The sequence below is a fragment of the Aptenodytes patagonicus genome, chromosome 2 (genome assembly GCF_965638725.1).
Source record: "Aptenodytes patagonicus chromosome 2, bAptPat1.pri.cur, whole genome shotgun sequence".
NCBI lineage: Eukaryota > Metazoa > Chordata > Aves > Sphenisciformes > Spheniscidae > Aptenodytes > Aptenodytes patagonicus.
This window is the reverse complement of record NC_134950.1, coordinates 143728064-143746529: the sequence shown is the minus strand read 5'-3', so window position 1 is coordinate 143746529 and position 18466 is coordinate 143728064. Positions and strand designations below refer to the sequence as shown.

Below are 18466 nucleotides of genomic sequence, written 5' to 3'. Positions count from 1 at the left end.
CTGCTGCATTTTAACTGGAATACGTATTTTATTTCTTTTTGACATCTCCACATCCCCTATGACAGAAACATTTCAGTAGTCTTCATTCTGGTAATGCTTATTTGGTTCCCCGTGACGGGAGCTGGTGCGATAGCACCAGGCACTGAAAGATCATTAGTAGCATTCTAGGCAAGTCCATGAATTCTGTCGCACAAGGCATTTCAGAACCAAAATACAAGTTACCAGTTTAGTAGAGGCTGAATGTATGACTAGGCTAAGATTAAAAACTTTATTTTTTATACAAAACAATAATAAATCCAAGCAGATAATGAACTGTCTTCTCATTTTCCACCTTTTCTTCTTTTCTCAGTATAGTCTATCCACAGTTCAAGGTTAAACCACTCCATATTCAGCAAAAACTATGAGGTTTCCATCTTGTATCCATGTTTTTCTAATTCAGCTCTGTATAGAAAAAAGATAGGTATATTAAAACATACAAATAAAATACTGTCAAACATTTGACTTTTTAAAAATTAAATATACTGCACAATATACAATCATTTTAGAATGTGAACATGTCATACTGCTTTCTGGTTCATACCAATAACCTTAACCTCACTTACTCTATAGTTCTTCAACTTCAGCTTAGTATCTTAGATCACCAGAAGCAACCTTCTAAGTGAAAAATTCAAATACTTGTTTTAATCATAGTTATTGCCCTCTGACCCACCATGGCTGGAGTACAACTACATGGTGCAAAGCAGCACCTGTGAGCCTGCAACAACTCCAGACACATTAGAAAAAACAGAATATTATCTTATAACAATTATTCTCAAGATTTCCTTAAACCAAATGAGCTCACTAATCTGAGCGATTTAAATGCATGTACATCCAAAATAATTTTAGCTTTTTCTTTGTTTGTTTTAAATAAAAATACCAGACTGCACTATTTTTGAATCTTTGTGCAATACACTTTCCAGTGAACAATTCTGAGGGAAAAGGATTGCTTTGTTCCCCTTAGTTGTGGCCAGGACAGCAAGTCAGCAACCACAAACGTTATCGCTCCTGCCCTGTCCCCACTTTGCTTCTCACCTGCCTCCAAACACACCAGCCAGAACCGCATCCTGTTTTATCTCCTAGTCTTAGCATATGTGTATCTAGATACAGTAGTCCAAATCTCTAAAAATATTTCAGGTTAGTTTACATACTTAGTAGTGGAATTTTAGAAGTGGAGGACTGCAGCATCTTCTTTCTAAAGATGAACTAAAAACATGCTGCAACCAAGCAACATTGCAAACTATCATTTTAACACTAGTATACGGTCATTGATACTACAGGCTGCAATTAAGGCACAGTTATTGAAGGTTTGTCGAGATCAACTGTGTTTATCAAGAATTACACTATCACTTGAAAGTCTGTTTCACTACATATCAACTTGTTTTCCAATATTGCAGTTTAACTGCCTTTCAACCTTAAAAGAAACAACTAAACCAAAGACTAGTTTTCTATCTTCTACATAAAGGATCACTTTCACTGGAGTACAACAAGGGAGATCAACCCAGGACCTGTTTAATCAGGCTGTATTACAGATAGTTTGCTCCTCATGCAACATACTGAGGGATTAATTATAAAATGTGAGTTTCTGTTGATGCTTGAAACAATTTAAATTATAATTATACGTCAGTAAAGGATTAACTGAAACTACAAGTGACAAACAAAGAGGATTAAACAACTGGATTAGAGGTATCCAAATTGCGAACTTTTTTTTAAAGCATGTTATAAACAATTACTTTGCTATTGTTGCTCATAAACAGCATGCTCATCACACACAAGAAGGGAACCTTAATATTAATATAGATAACTGTCCAAATGCACATATCTTCCACAGATCAAAGAACAGCAATGCTATTTGAAGGCATAGAAAAAAAATTTATAACAACACATTTTGCATACCATATAGCATAGAAGAGAGAATCTTGGATCCCTTGCCATTAAACTTTGCAGTACAATTCAGAATTTTCATATACATGTAGAAAACTCCTTAGAAAAGTATTTATTCATGTTAAATTTAAAGAGTGTCAACTGTATCACAATTTGCAGAGATCTCTGTACTAAGTTGCGTAACACCGCAAAAAGCCTGAACACATCAGGCATATTTCAGGGCGCTCAGTACAATTATTAAAAGATGAAATGCTGATCAGTACTTCAAACTGTGCTGTAATCCCTTAAGTCTGGTTTTGAAAAGCTTTAGATAGAAAAGCACAAAGCAGAGCTTTCACTTGTTTCAGATCTCTATTTTTTAAAGTAAGCAGATTTCAAACTCCCAGATATTAACTAAACAATGCCATTTTAAACATTTTACCCATCTTCTAAAACAGTAAGTTAAAAATAAAATTACCTTAACTGATTGGAGAAATCATCTTCGACATTGTCATCATCCCAATTGTCTTCCCAGACATGTGCATCTTCATCTTCATCTAAACCAGTCCAATCTAAAGACAGAAAAAGAGGTCTAAATATTCTATGCTGCATTGCTTTGGTACCATGCCTTATTGACAGATTAGCTCAGCCTCTGGGTAAGGTAGACTTCAGCTGGTAACAAATTTCTCTCTTTAACAGAAAAGTCTGGATCATATTTAAGTGTTTATGAGATCAAAAAGCATAGAAAGATCTAAAAAAACCCCACAATTTCTTGAATTATAATAAATACACAACTTGGTAAAAAAAAAAAGTCATTACACACTTCACATCATGGCTTGCAGGATTACACATTCATAAGAGACACTTTGCATACAAATGGACAAGCTGTAGCACCACTGTAAAAAGAAAATAGTATTGAGTGCTTGACTCCTAAAAGCTCAACAAAAAGCGTACAATTCCAGGTTTGTATTTAAATACTTTTTTTTTCCTGATTAAAAAAGTAAATATATATCAAATGCTTTTGCCAAAACACATACACACAGATCCTCAGTTCACTCAGATCAGATGCTGACAGTCTATGGATAAAGGCCAAAAACGTATGCGTGATGCAGAAGCAAAGGCAAATTGAAAGAGGCATCTGCAAACAGCAGTTGCTACCCGTAACCAGCTACTTCTAGGTTCCCAAAACAGCAGAAGCTGTTTCCTTACAGAGGCAAGACACTGAATGTCCATGTGCTAACTTAATTTCTATTTATCTTATAATCTGGCACATCACCCTTGACAAATTACTGATCACCCACTTAATGCTTCATTATAAAAAAAAATTTACTATCAAACTAGTTAGTTTAGAAAAATAACAAAAATGAAAAATCAGGAAGGCTCAGAATCGCTGTGTAAATACAAGTCAGTTTACTTCACTAGGGAACACAGTTTCTCAGTTTTCTTTTACTGACAGACACCAAGTTTTTTCTAACATTACCAAAATAAGATGTACCCCAACTTTGACACTCGTGACCTTGTATTTCTCAAAGTCTATTAGTATATTTAAAGAGAGAACACTATTCTTCCCCTTACAATTCAGTAAGCTACCTGCTGCTTATCCAGACTATGGCCCAAAGTAACATTAAACATTGATGGAGGTATGGAAAAAAAAGCTAGTAGGGTAAAAGATTAAAAACTAATTGACTGTCAACAACTAACTTCATAAGAAGGAAGGTTGGTCCTTGCATTTTCTCCTCTGTTTCTAACACTGACAGGCAACAAAATTAATATTTGAGATTCACCAGGACAAGAAAATCCATTTGTAACTGATTAAAGAGACACACATGTAGAAGGCATTACAATTAAGCTTCCCTACTCAAATAAGTCATATAATGGGAATAGATGAAGGAGCATAGAAACCCTACTGGTCCTAAGGACAGCAAAAGAACAAACTGGGAAGAAAAGGTGAAGAAAAAAAATGCAGTAAAAAAAAATGCATTATTTTAATTTAGTTGTACTGCTAGTTGCTCAAAGGGAAGGATTTTTATTTTAGAACAAGTTTTGCCTATTTATATGTAATGGATTTTTTTTTGTCAAAATAAAAAAGCTTTACCACTCATCACTTATCTGGATTTCAAAGATACAAAAAACAAAGCTCAAAATAGTTTAAAATGAACAAAGCCAAACTTTTCTATCTACTAACACACAGTAGCTCAGACAGATCTACAAATTTGGGAAGGAAAAAAAAAAAATCTAGTAACTAGTATCCAGCACAACAAACAGCAGCTTCAATCATAAAAGGTCAGTTGGGAAGACTGAAAACACGCTCCAAATCACACTGAGCAAGGAAGAGTCAAAAAGGCCTATGTCATCTTCCACAGTGCAGGGGGGAAGACAGTGAAAGTAAAGCCTAAATTATATTCTCATTGCTGTAGCTACAGGATTCTACAGTATCTGTATGTTGACACTATACCCCAGAATTGCATACTAAAGTTATTATTCTCAGCTGCATTATATGCCTGTGACTAAATGAAAGTAAAAAAAATTATATAACATTATCTGGGATTGAAAGTATTAAGGGCATTTGAGAGTCTGCTACCATTAAGTATTACTAATATACACCAAAATTACAAAATCAATTTTGATAAATTTGTCATGGCTGGACTCCTTAAAAAAAATACTTTAATATACTAATCACTGATTGCCATATTATGCACTTGGGAAAGGAAAACAAAAACCAGTTTTTAGAGTAGAAGATAAAAAACCTAAACCCTACCATTTTACACATTACATTTTACATTCTGAAAAGCACTGTACAAAAAGTTCTTAAGTGACCAATTCACATATAGCATGATAGATTCAAGTGTACTTCAAATAAAGTGTCCTATAAAAATAGGACACGTGCTTTCGATACATAAACTTGTTTTGATAAATTGTTTGAAGAAAAATTTTAAGTCAGAATAAAAGAAATTCCCAAAAAGCCAGTGCTTTTATCCCTTAACGTAAGTTTGCATTATCCAATTTCCTTTGGATAAAAACTGGGTAACACCACAGTTTTTCTGCTGCATAGAAAGTGGTGTTTTAATTGAAAGAACAGCAATTTGGCATGGGTTTGAGCACATATTTATCATGATTCTTTCCTAAGCACTGAAGATAACATTCAAAGTGATCTGAACATTCTTTATAGCCTCTCAACACTATTATCTCACTTGAAGATTTAAATGGGCCTCTTTAGAGGTTCTTATTTTCTGCAAGATAGGTCAGCAAGAAGCCTGGTTGTGGTCACTCTTTAATAAATTTCTGTTCTACCCAGAAAGTTTGCACAGTACTTGGTTTTAGTAGTACAGCTAGATTCAAATAGAATTAATTTCACCCTCTGTAACAGCAATTCAGTGCTCTGACCAATCCAAGGTTCAGAAGCATGCTTCAAAGACTTCCTTCATCCCTACTGCCAATACTTAATTTACATTAAATAAGATAAACAGTTTTTGCCTGTTTAGGAAACATATGGAAAAGAAGGGCTAGTCATCTCAGCTTAGTTTAGCTATCATCTCAACTACGTTAATAACTTTTTCCGTCAATAAGTGCAAAAATATTATTTTTACTGGTACTGAAGGATTCAGAACACCTAAGGCTTGTAAGGCCACAAAAAAAAAAATCACATGTAATGAAGACACTACAGGAAAAAAACCCTGGCATTTCATCCATCATTTTTTATCCCATTTCTCATTATCCACAGCTTGAGACAATTCTGAGAATTAAGGACATAGAGAAAACAAGCATGCCCTAATAGGGATCTTTTCAAGATTATATCTGTAAAAGGCCACTGAGTTGTTTTATTGAAGTCCAGATTTAATTTCCTCATTCAATATATTTGTACCTATGAAAAGCAAACGAACACATAAATATTTGTGCTTCAAAAGGTAAAGAGATTCAGAATAACTACAAAGCACATTATTTCCTTTTCACACTTTTTTCCACCTTACATCCAGTTTCCGCCCCCCATCCCTCCTCTCCCCAGCGATTCTCATCTCCAGAGCTGAGATGCATCAAGTCTCTCCTGCACTTGTTTCCAGCTCTGTCGCACAATGACACAGCACTTCGACGGCGATGCGCCCAGCCCCGTGAAACCGGCACAGCTGGGCACAGGCAGCACGTTCGTGCTTGGCCCCGACTCTGACGGGGCTCTAGCCCCGCACCTCTGACCGGACCGGGGGGGCAGGAACTCGCGGGGCACCGGAAAGCTGCTTCCGTATCGCTGAAGCGGTGCATGCGGAGACGCCATCACACCGCCGTGGAGACCCTGAGGGCTGCTCTGCGGGCAGGGACCCGCTGACAAACCGCGCCCCGGCCCCGCCGCCGCTCCCGCCCGCCGGAGGCCGCGCGCTCCTTCCCCGCCTCAGCCGACCGGCCCGGCCCAGGCCTTGGCCTACAGGCGGAACCGCCGCCGCCATCCCCGCCGCCTCTCTCCCCGTCCCCGTCCCGCCCGGCACCTTCGGCCGGGAACTCCTCAAACTCGTCGTCCTCCTCCAGGAGCCCCAGGTCCACCGGCTGCTTCTTCTCCGACATGCTCGGCCTGCCGCCCCAGCACCGCGTCCCGCCGCCCGCGGAGACTGATGGGAAACCGGCCGCCGCCACTGCGCCTGCGTCCTGGCGGCAGACGGCTCCCGGCCTCCCGCCTCGCTCCGCCCCCTCCCGGCGCCCCGCCCGCCCTGGCCCCGCCCCCGCCGCCCTTCGCCTCCCCTGTCAGGGCCGCCTCACAGCGGTCCCCCTCCTCGCTCCCCGCCTCCGCCGGGCTTCCCGCCGGCCCGGCCCGGCCCGCCCTGCTCTGCCCCGCGCTGCCTCCCCGCCTCTCGCTAGGGTCCCCTCAGAGCGGCCTCCCTGGCGCCCGCCGCCCGCCGGCACCTACGCTACCCCAGAGCCCGGCCGCGCCGGCCACCGGCCGCCGGCCCCGGCGCCGCTGGGCAGCTCCGGCTGCTGCCGTGCCGCGGCCCCCCTTGGTCCACGGGGCGCGGTAAGGGAGCAGGTGCCAGGGGGCTGGGAAGGAAAGAGGCCATAAACCGGGATATGCGCCCGCCGCCGCCTGTACGCGCTCCCACCCTTCGCAACGGCTCCTGCGGCTGCCAAAGCCGGAGGAGGGTCACCGGCCGGGTCTGGTGGCAGCGAGATTTATCGCTCTGGAATGAGCTCGGGCTCCCCGGAGCTGGCTGACGTGCTGCACGGACTGAAGCTGAGAAAAGATACCCCGTGTGGAAAGTGTCAAATGTATTTTCAGTACTGTGGGTAGAATAAATCTGTCCACTGCAACATTAGACGAAATTACACAAGCCACTGCTGCTACTGGACACATCTGTTCTCTTTATAGTCTTTCATTATTGATTTGTATTCAGGCAAAACCCATCAACTATCAGCCTTCTGTCCTTCTAATCTATAACCTGTGTTGTGGTTTTTTTTTTTCCTTCTGGCATTTTAACATTGTTTCAAAAGTTACATCTAATTTACTATCTTTTAAATTCCTTGTCCATCACATCAGAGAAACAAGGAAGCAGCTTGAAGGAGAGATTATGACTACTCAATAAAAGGATGTTACATGAAAAATAGAAATGCCTTGTTTTTAAAATACTCCAAAGTGAATTCATTCAACTTAATTCTAGATTCTGTTGATGATTTAAACAAAGGCAAAGTTCAACGCTTACTAGCCTGAACAAGTTTGTGCGTGTGGCGGCTCCAATGGCTTCTCTCTAGGCGATCACCTTATAACAGTACTGCCAGTTTGTTGGAGAGGTTGTTTTCTTCCCTTGTTCTGTGAGAAGCTGATTCACGAGACAATGACTTGCACAGCTGGGTTATACTGTGTCCTAGATTTAAAGACAGGGAAACAATGAACAAAAAACTGGTGTGGGAATTCATATATAGTTCAGTTTCAGCCCAGTATAAGCATGTTCTGGCATGCGGCCACAGTTAAGGCAAGGTGGGAAACGAGCTCTTCTGCCAGATGAAAGGTCTAATCGAGCGGCCACATTTTATTTTTCTGTGACGGGAGGACTGACTGACACTGATGACTGTGAAAATCATGAAAACTCCGGTTTAATAAACCAATATGTGGAATCTAGTTATAACTTGGCTGGGATTTTTAGCAAGCTGTGCATTTTGGAATAATAGATATCCAGAGAGTACAAGATAAAATCATAAAGTGCATAGGGGTCTGTCATATCAGAAGCTTGCAAAGATCCATGATCCTTCAGTCACTAAGGCCCGTATTCAAACCCTCTAGTTTTTGCCTTACCTAGAACTAAACTGTGGAGTTTGCAGCACATTGGGGAATATCAAGATGCTCAACTGCACCTAGATTATCTAAGCAAAAAATGTAACTTGGAAACTCCTATGGACAAGTAGCTTCAAGTAGCCCTGATCAGGAAGCAGCTTGAACTTGTTTTGGCGACTTTCCCTACATATCTGCTGTGGAGAAAAGATACAGCCGTCCTTTCCACCCCCTCTTCTCCTCCTCCTCTGCTGAACGGCTGGTTAGGAAGCTCCAGAGTGCCAGTGGAGAGAAGAATCTGCACTGCCCTAGGGGATACGGCTGGCCACTGCAAAGGGAAACAAGGAAAATCAAGGACTCCTGAAGCAGTGTCTTACTTATGTAGGGACTGACCACAGCCAGTCTCGGATCTGAGTCCTCCTTTGCATTTCCCATCTGTGGAGCTGAGTATTCCTGTATGACCAGTAAGCCAAATTTAATCTTCTGTTGTCACAAAAATCTATAGTGTCAAATTCTCCTCCTTTTATTATAAATATCAAAAGTTTTGATGATTCTTTTAAATTTGTGGTTTCCAGAGTTTTGTAGTTAAATAAGGAGAAAAATAAGTTTCTAGCCCAAGCCATTCGAAATGAGCTTGAAAATATGAACAAAAAGTATTTCCGATTTACCTGTTTTACTTGTAAGATTGCTTTAAAGTAATGGATTTAAAAATGAAAACTTTAAATCCACTGTTTTAAATCCAATACCACAGGTTTTAAAAGCCTGGAATTTACACTACCTTCTCTAGCCTTTCTAGCAGATGAACGCATGGATGCAGACCTCGCTATAATTCCCCAAACCCTTTAACTCTCTGCTGGTAAGTTCTCCAAGAGCATAGGTATCTGCCATGCTGTGTTTCTCTCATTGAGGTATGCCCATCCTACGTTGCCTGAAGGACCTGATCTGCAAGGCATTCTCCAAGCCAGCCTGCTACACCTTGCAGGAAGAGATGCCCGGTGGGCAAGGCGACAGGCTTGCCTTCAAATCTCTGCTGTGTCCAAATTGGATTTGATGTGATGTGAAAGCCAAGTGCCACAACCACCAGGCTGTTTGCTGGTTATTTGGGGGTCAGTCTTTTTCTCTCTTCCAAAGTATATTCAGGTATTTTCACTCATGGTGGAGCAGATTTGACAAGTAAATAACTCAATCTGCAACACCAAATAGCCTACCAAAGAGAAATTCTCCTGGGAGTTGGTTGATGTGGGTGACATATGACATATGTATGCTCTTAACCACCAGACTATACAGTAAACAAGTAGAAAGAACTTATCCTCCTGCAGGTAGTTGTTAGAAAACACTGATTTTTGTGTTTTGTGTGACTGTGATTTCTTAGCAGAGGCACGGTCTTAAATCATATTTTCTTAAGGTTTCTTACTGGCATTCTTAGGTAGTTTCCTACTCAGTCTGTAGGCTTTGTGTATCACATACCTTACTGCCCCCAGGACGTATGTAAGGAACTTACTTTTCTCCACTGAGAAAAGACATCTTCGAATTCCACAAAGCATCACAGCATCTAAAAATTTGGTGATGCAGTTTATAATACTCAAGCCTTTTGGTGGACCTAGCCCCATTGACTAGTCTTAATTCTTTAGAGAAAAGAGCATAAGGATTCAGCTGTCCAGAATAGATTTTCCAGTGTGAAAAGATATTTGAAAGGTTACAGGAGAGTGCCCAAGCCCCATGTATGATTGGAGTTTGATAGTTTCTAGATGGACCATCAAGAGTAAGAGTTGCCTTTCAGCATCTACCCTATGCAGTCAGAGTGGGAAAAGGCACTGGTATCTAATCAGAACATACTGCCATTGATTTTTGTTTTATCCTTCCCCTGTTGCAGTCCCAAGACCAGTGGCAATCTTTGCAGCCACCAAGCGTGTATCTCACATGGACAGAGGACACACAGAGCAAGGAATAGTTTTAATCAAATTAGGGAAGGCACTTCCTACATTCCCAAAACAGCATAAGAGATCTGCTTGCTTGGAGGTGCAGCCCCTGCACAGTACAGCAGCTACATGCCGAATATATTGGTCTTCCAGGACCAACAGCCTGACACTATTGGGTGCTTCAGCAGAGAGGTCTACACATCTGTTCTATGGAAATTAAAGGACAAAATTCCTACAGATTTCAGTGGTTCAGGATATGACCGTCTCTATTAAAACCTTAACTTAAATATACCCTTAACTGGTAGCATGTTTGAAATAATTGAACAAGACAATCCTGAGTAACTCATCAGCCCCTCTATTATTCTTTCCAGAGCTGCACAGCAGCTATTTACTCAATATGATTTGTTTTAATTTTTTTATTCAACATGTTTTATGCATTAGTATCAGAAAAGCCTGTCTTTCTCTTGGCAAATGTTACTGCAAGTTGTCTGGCAGGGAGGTGAGATTATGTAGATTTATTTATTCAGAGTGTAATTTGCATAAATGAAAAATGGAAATAGAGCATTTTTTCTGAATTAGAGCCTTTTTTTTTCTTCAAGGTGAAACAAAAATGTGTGTAGTACACTAGTTCGGATTTCCAGATTTTTTTTAGGGGAACTATTAGTCATTTCGATGCCTGGTCCCATTTTCTTTGATTTGGACACTTTAATGGCTGAAAACATATTCTGAGGAAAAGTTTAAGAAGAGGCAATAGAACAATTGGAAATGAATTTGCTTATAAGCAGTTAAAGGTGTCCTGTTGAAAAAAAATCTCAGAGCCATGTTAAGGATTTTAGACACCCTGGGTAAACTGTTAATTTGGAGGTCTGCATGGTCCCAGGCTAACTGCCTATTCAGAGAAACCCTACACTGCAAAAAAATTGGCATTGAGTGTATTTGATCCAGCTGGCCTCATCGACATGATGTGAAATCTGTGTGCACGGGCGCTACATCTAATGGATGACCAGCTCGGACACATCTGGCTCAGACCAGCGGTGCCCACACAGTTTATCTGGATGTGACAGGGACTATCTTACAGTCCAGGCTGTTAGATATCCAGGAAAGCACATAGTTCCTGGAAAAAAAAAAAAATACAGAAAGGCTTGTTACCTTTGTTACCATTCAGAATGCAAGAATTAACCGTGTAGTGCAGAATATCTATCCTGCATTATATAGCATATCTGGCAGACCAAGCACTAGTTAATGCATCCTGGGAATCCCTTCAGAGTTGGCGTTCTGTGTCTCAGGATAGCGCTGCATTTCATGCTGTAGTTTTTTGGATTAAACTGGAGAAAAAAGCATATCCTACATTCAGTGCATCTGGACGTTAGGAATGGATTGCCCCGCTTCTTTCAATAGCTCTGTGCAGGTCTGGACCCATGGTGTTATTCCTGAGGTCAGTGCCTTTGGTTTGCCACTATTTATTTATTCATGTCTGCAGAGGTCCTCTTTTTCTCTCCAGCTGCTCCATCATTCACCAGCACCTCCTGGTAGCCCACCCTGCTCCCACAGCCCATCCCTTCTCACAGTTGACCCTCACTGAGGTCAGGATGCGATTAGGTGGCTGGAGATCATAAGGAATATTAATCACAAGGAACACTTAGATGTTGCTTTGCAGACTTCCTTATGTGAAATACACTGTGGCAAGCTATCAGGTTACTGGTGGCTGAAAAAGAAACAGTTCTCTCTTTACCCTTGACAGTCAAAAGAAAGTTTGATTTATTTTCTCGTTTTCAGTTAGTCTAAAGGCAGCTGGGCAGTATTGCTACAAAGCTCTAGCTGTGTGTCATTGTAATAGGGGCAATATGTTTGTTCACTTCTGCTCTTTTCCTCTGTCTAATTGTTGTATTGTCTTTCTGTTTTCTCTCCACATTTGGGCTGACAAAATGTCTCCTTGTGTTTAGCCCTCTAGCCAAAACTTAACGGGCTCCTAATCAAGAACTAACACCACCAGCAGGCTATTTCCTGTCTTTGTTTACCATTCCCGGTATCATCTTTCTTCTGCTCTCAGTCCATCATAGCAAATTTTCACCATTATTTTCCTTTGAATCTTCCTCCGTAGAGGGTGGAGGAAGCTTTCTATATATTGTTCCCCTTTCATTTTCTGGCCACTTGATCTCTGGCCTCCCAGCTCTACATCCCGGAAGAGTAGTACATGCATCCAGAACCAGGTTTCGAAAAGCCAAGTAATCCTGGGGTAGCTATATATTCCATGTGGCTATATCAGCAGAATGTTTATTACCGAGCCTCAATGCAAATTGTATTGATGTTTTGAGCATATAAGGAGTAATCACAATGTGATTAATTACTAGGTACTGTTCACCACGACTTGCATTTCCATGCAAATATCAAGACTGTCAAGGTACAATTCAGTTGCCTAAACAAAGGTTTATAACATTTGTTGAGATGCCCTAAAACACAGGGCTGCCTGATGTAATCTGGGAGACCTTGGCCCGTCCCAATGGCAGCTGGAGATGAGGCAAAACACCCCAGGGTTTCTAAAATGGTACCAGCTGCCTATGTTTAAGCAACCAAATTGCACTCCTACTGTACGTTGGAATAACTGCTATTGGCGCTTAAGTGTCTTTTTCATGTTATTGCACAACTGCCTTGTTTATTTCTGCCAAGTCTATCCTGAGAATCCTACACTGTGGTAACCTCAACATGAGATATTCACTAGATAAGATGGGTTAGTATGAATCATTAGGAATCAGGTGAACAGAGTAGGCCTTTTTTTCCATTTAAAACATCCTTCTACCTTTACATATCTAGATAGTGGCTAAGGTGTGGCCAGGATGAAGTTCCACCCAAATAAAATCAAATACTGTAGCCTGGGAAGAATTACCAAGCGTTATTTCTGAAATTTTGATAGGTAAGCAGGGCTACTCCTCATTAGTAGTCGGCCAAGCTGAAGGACTTATTGATACCTAAACCATTTCAAGGGCAAGATCAGGCCACTGAACTGCAGGCCACCCTTACCTTAGGGAGCTTACTCAGCCAGATAGTCCCTCTGTACTCTCAGTTCAGAAAACAGAGAGAAATGGGTTCTTCCCAGTGGAGATTCAGAGCACCTGGGTTAAGTATCAGTCCTGAAATGTAATTTGAAGGGACCTGTCTCATCTCTGACTACATTGGGAGCCTAGGAAGACTTGCCCCATAATTATGTGCTGAAGGTCAGGGGATGTAAATAATCTCTTCCAAGTTCAAGTAACAGGAGTCACCCTCGTTGGCCACATTTTTTCCTCTGGTAAAGTTCCTCCAGGGCATTTTTAGACCCAAAAGTATCTGTTTAGCTTGCTTATCAGCTCAGCTCTCCCCCCAGGAGCTTCACCAGTGTGTCTGGTGGGAGCTGGCAGTGGCAGTTACATGTCACCCAGAGCTTGCTGCTTTGTGTTGGCTTTTCCATGCAGGTAGGCAGAGCGTACTCGCTGCCCTTCCATCCCCCTGGGGCCTGCTTTTCACCAGCCCTGGCTGTCGTTCAGCTGTTCTGCAGTGTCACAGGCAACACAGTCTCAGCTCAGGGAATTTCATTTAATTTAATTTATTGCCAGTTAATACAAACTTTTAATTACTGATTTGGATATTGAGAAGAAAAAAGAAACCATATACTATTGAACAAACACCCAGGGAAACACCTTTCCTCGCCTTTCCTCAGGCTCAACTTCAGACAAACACCTCTCCTCCCTCCTTCCTCACCTCAACTCCCCTTGTTTTCACCACTGGTTCCTACTTTCCCTCCCTCCCAGTCCCTTCAGTGAGGTGATGGGCAATGCAGGCGGTTGGGGTCAAGGCATGGTGGTTTCTGTCTGCTGCCCCCTGCGGATCACTTCTTGTCCTCCACTGCTCCTCATTCCTCACTGCTCCTCTGCCCCGGTGTGGGTCACCCATGGCCTGTGAAGAAGTGTTTGCAGTTTGTGGTTTACTTCCTAAGCTTGCATACACATCTTCATTGCAAACATGCCAGGAAAGCAAGATGGATGTATTCTGTCACATAGACATGCAGTAAATGAAGGTCAGGTATCTAAGGTATGTTTTGATGCTGAAGCCATGGGTGTAGCTCCTGGGAGATACGGCACAGGTGCCAGCAGCTCAGGGCCAGTGTGGCACGGGAGCAGGACCACCACGCTGCCCACCCCAGCTGCTGCCCTGCCAGCCACCGCGCAGGCAGAGGGGCTGCAAGGTCACCCCGGCTGGAAAAGCAGATTGTGGCGCCTGTGGCGTGACCCAAAGCATTACTTTTTATATGTAAAGAAGCCCCACAGAGCCCCGAAGCTCTTCCTCATCCATCCTGCAAAGCAGAGGATACCTTCTTCCTCAGAGCTCCTGTTAACGTGTCATGCCTCCTTCAGCATGCACAGGGGTTTTGGTGAACCATCTAGTGGCTTTCCACAGAAATGAATGAAGAAATGCTATGCCACTAGCAGAGGCGTCAAATTTTCTTTTTAAATGAGGACACTCTTGAGAGCTTAATCAAAGTCTGCTCTTTATCTTAGATTACCAAGCGAAGCTGATGCAGTATGTCAAATCAGAACCACGAGGAGCTATTGGTCCAAGCCCTAATCTTAATCCAGGTCATCCAACCCTTCCACATGAGTGCAGCAGCCCAGGGCAGACTCTGGGCCGTTGTACGTACAACCATGCAAAACTGATAGTCCTTTTTGTTTCTGTTAGATAGTAGTTTATTCTGAAGGTATTTTAAAGAAAACCCTAGAAAACAGAATCTCTCTGTTCCTGACTTGCTTTCCAAAGCACATAAGTCTTTTGTAACTTTTATTCCTAGCCCCATAGCAAATACAATAGCACCAGTGACAGCTGGAATACTTATAAAAACAGCATCAGAGTAAACGGTGAGCGTAAGTCAAACCGATCTACAAAACCAATGGTTTTACAGAGTATATATATAAAATCCTTTTGTCTACATTGTACATGTATACATAAATTCATATATTTATGTGTACAGTACTTATTAAACTACAACAGGTAAACTATACAATTAAGCAGGTTCATATGATAGTACAGTGGTGCTAATCATTATTCTAATGTACAAAGTAAAATAAAAGTAGGTAGGGTTACCTACAGCAGTATATTACAGCAAAAAAGTTAGATTTGAGTACATTGTTACTGAGGTTGGCTGAGAAAGAAAGTAAAAGATCGAAACTGATTGTCATGTGAAGGAGTGCATTAGGAAACGGCGCTCTCGTTTAACTGTTTCTAGCTGTATCTTTTGTAATACACAATAGGGGAGTCTTTTCTCTGATTTGCTTTTAAGGCTTTAGCACAATCAAAAGCTGGAGGTATTGTAAAGAAAATCTGCAAATAGCATGAAAATGTCTTGTGGTGACATTCTTATTCAGGCTCTGGGCCTGATTTTGAAAGATCCCGAACACCCAGAGATGCCAATGCTAAGCACTTCTGCAGATCAGATCTTTGAGGTCTGAAAGATTGTTTTATAATCTTGTTTTCATGCTCTTGCAAACCTACAAAGTCATTTTTTTCCCATGTAGTAGCACAGATTTTATTAAAACCATTCAGAACAAATATCTATGTTTTAAGGCAACAGTTTTGTGCTGACTGGTAAGATACATAACTTTAGTCAGTAGAACAATTTCCCTCCTTTCAGGAAACTGATAATATATTTAAAGTTAAGACAACATTAATTATTTTTAAAAACAAAGTCTCTGCAATGCTGGGACTTTTAGATCCTCTCCATTGCATCATTCTGCCTGGCTATGGCACCATATTCACAGAAGTTCTTGCACATTAATGGCAAATGATTTATAGGCCATATAAAAAGTCAGCGCCTCAAAAAACAAAAAAGATTTCTGCTCTTTGTCTTTCGTTGCCTTGTCATCTGCAGGGAAAAGTCCGTATTTGCCATTGTGTCTTCCCTCAGAAGTGGTTTGAGGTAGCTGCAGTCTGAAGTATAACCAAAACAAAACAATAAGGTTTGGAATTGTATGTTCAGTGTTTATGCAGGCTGTATGTAAGCCACAAGGAAAAATAAATTTAAACAATCACATGCAGATCTGAGAGATGCAACTGAAGCAATGGCTCCTCAATTCCCATAAATATGACTAAATTTAGAATTTGATTTCCCAACCAGTTATCGCATGCATGGTTTGTTGGCACAGTGTAACTGAATACATCCAAATGCCTAGCTCTCGATTTGTATGAGTTTAAACCCAAAGCTAAAAAGAGAATTGAAAAAATGGACATGCTTTTTAATGCTTAAAGGAAAAGAGAGAAGTCAACAGATCTCACCTATGCTGTCAGATATTCAGAATTCCTAACATATACAAGACTATTTAGAAACATCGTATTTTGTCACACTGTTAATGACCTTAAGGATCTCCAAATATTCACCAAGGACTGGTGACAATTGCCTTTTGGGTATAATGGAAAACCATCTTCTCTTAAAAGCACAAAGCAAGTAGCAATTGGCCTTTAGTTCTGCGTGCAGACAAACCTTGCGTACTGAAGCCCAAATTCTTTGAGATATTACAAGGTGGGTTTCAGCTATGTTCACAGAACAACTCCAGGTTCCTCAAAATTTGACCCACAGTATTGACAATCCTTTAACAACACTGGTTTTACTCCTCTTCTTAAGGTGAGTCCACCTTCTCTGCATTCTCAATGATTTTCAGAAATGCCCCTATGATATAGTTATTTTTCTTCAGCGTATAAAATGCTGATTTGATTGACAGAATCATATAACCTATCTTATTTATTCTAAACAAAAGGAAAATCCAATCTATTTGAGGCATGCTAAGAAAAACCAAAAACTATGAATACAAATTTGCTAAAGCAATGTGGCTGGTAATCTTCATAATAAAATTTAATCACTTTTTTTTTATTCACACAGGTAGTTGTGTATCTTATATACATATATACTATGCTATATACATGCTGCAGATGGTCCTTTGCAGTTTTGCGTAGACTTATTTAACAAGCACATTTGGAACACTTATAGCATAGAAATCTTGAATTGTACATTACAAATAATGATTTTCACATGATAAATTGTAATTTTCTTTTATGGCTGTTACAAATTTATATTAAAGCTTCACTGAATTGGACAATCTTTCAGTAGAGTTTACTTAATGTTAATCTATTCATTTGGGGGTAAATGAAGAGTTTAATGGTGAAGTGATGTAACTAGAATATAGTCTCAAGTGGTGTGTTAGGTTTATCAATCAGTGAAAATTGTGCACTTGAGTGTAAGAGCACATGTCTATCCATATGATTCTTGCTACCTCAGTTAATTGAAACCCTTTTTCCACCCTATTATCAATACTTGAAAAATATCTCCAACCACATCTATTAACCAGTGTCTTAACAGAGGCTTTATCAGCTCCATATAAATTGCACATATTTCACTAGAAAGCAATTTCACTAATATACGGGTCAGTTCTATGGTTCACTGGAGATGTTCACTCAGAAGGTGCTGGGGCACGACTGGATGGATCGCTAGAGATGGATAGAGCTGTGGGCCTGGTCTTCAATCCACTGAAACACTGTACAAGGTTGGAGGTCCAATCTGATTGACACCCTCAGTCCTCATTGATTTTAACAAAAGCAAAGTATGCTCATGATGAAAATTAGTTAGACACCACCACTTCCACTGGGAAATCTAAATCAGAATAGAAATATGTATTTTTAGATTTCCTATAAAACATTTAAAAAAAATCTAGTTTAGGCTCAGGACAGCACAATTATGCACCGATACTGAGATGTCCTAAACAATTCTGAAATGAAAAGTTCTTCCTTCCAAAGCAAGTTCTCCAAAGTTTTCATTGATATTGACACATTTCCTCTCTCCCCTAGATACTTGATTTGAATGAAAAATAAATACAGATTTTCTGAGCAGCTTGGCTCAGTGTCTCCTGAGATCATGGACAATTCAGCTGTGCTTTACTGTGCCTTAAATAAAACCTAAGTACTTCCATCTCAAAAGCCCAACATACAAAACATGTTTCTGAGCATGTCCAAACCTAATTTTGCTGATGGAAACTTCTTCCACTTTCCAGCCCTTCTACTTTCCACTCCTTCCTTGCCCTTCACATGCGCTTTCTGGTTCTCTGCTTTCCTGTTGATTTTCATGTCCGCTTTGCCTTTCTTAGCCAGTTGTCAACCTCATGAATCAACAGTAGAAGGAAAATGAAAGCGTCTGCAAAACAGGAAGAGAAAGAGGGATATGAGATGCTCAGCAGTGTCTAATCTAGTACTACCTAAAACTCTCTAAAGGCTTCTCTAATCCTTAAAGGCATTTTGGACCCTTGAACCCATGGGGTTTTGCCTCTGCTCAGAGATTACCCACATACAAAAGATTCTGCTTTCCTTTCTGTGGCCAGTTGTTTAATCAATC

The 18466-nt window shown here is 40.8% G+C and overlaps 1 long non-coding RNA gene across 1 annotated transcript; it reads right to left on the bottom strand.

Annotated features, from left to right (window-relative positions):
* Positions 1-243: 243 nt before the first annotated feature.
* LOC143157047 (uncharacterized) lies at positions 244-6522 on the bottom strand. Its single transcript, XR_012994732.1, has 3 exons — positions 6375-6522; positions 2378-2471; positions 244-441 (listed from the first exon to the last, which is right to left on the bottom strand). It is a non-coding gene; the product is annotated as an uncharacterized LOC143157047 (long non-coding RNA).
* Between the last annotated feature and the right edge of the window lie 11944 nt (positions 6523-18466).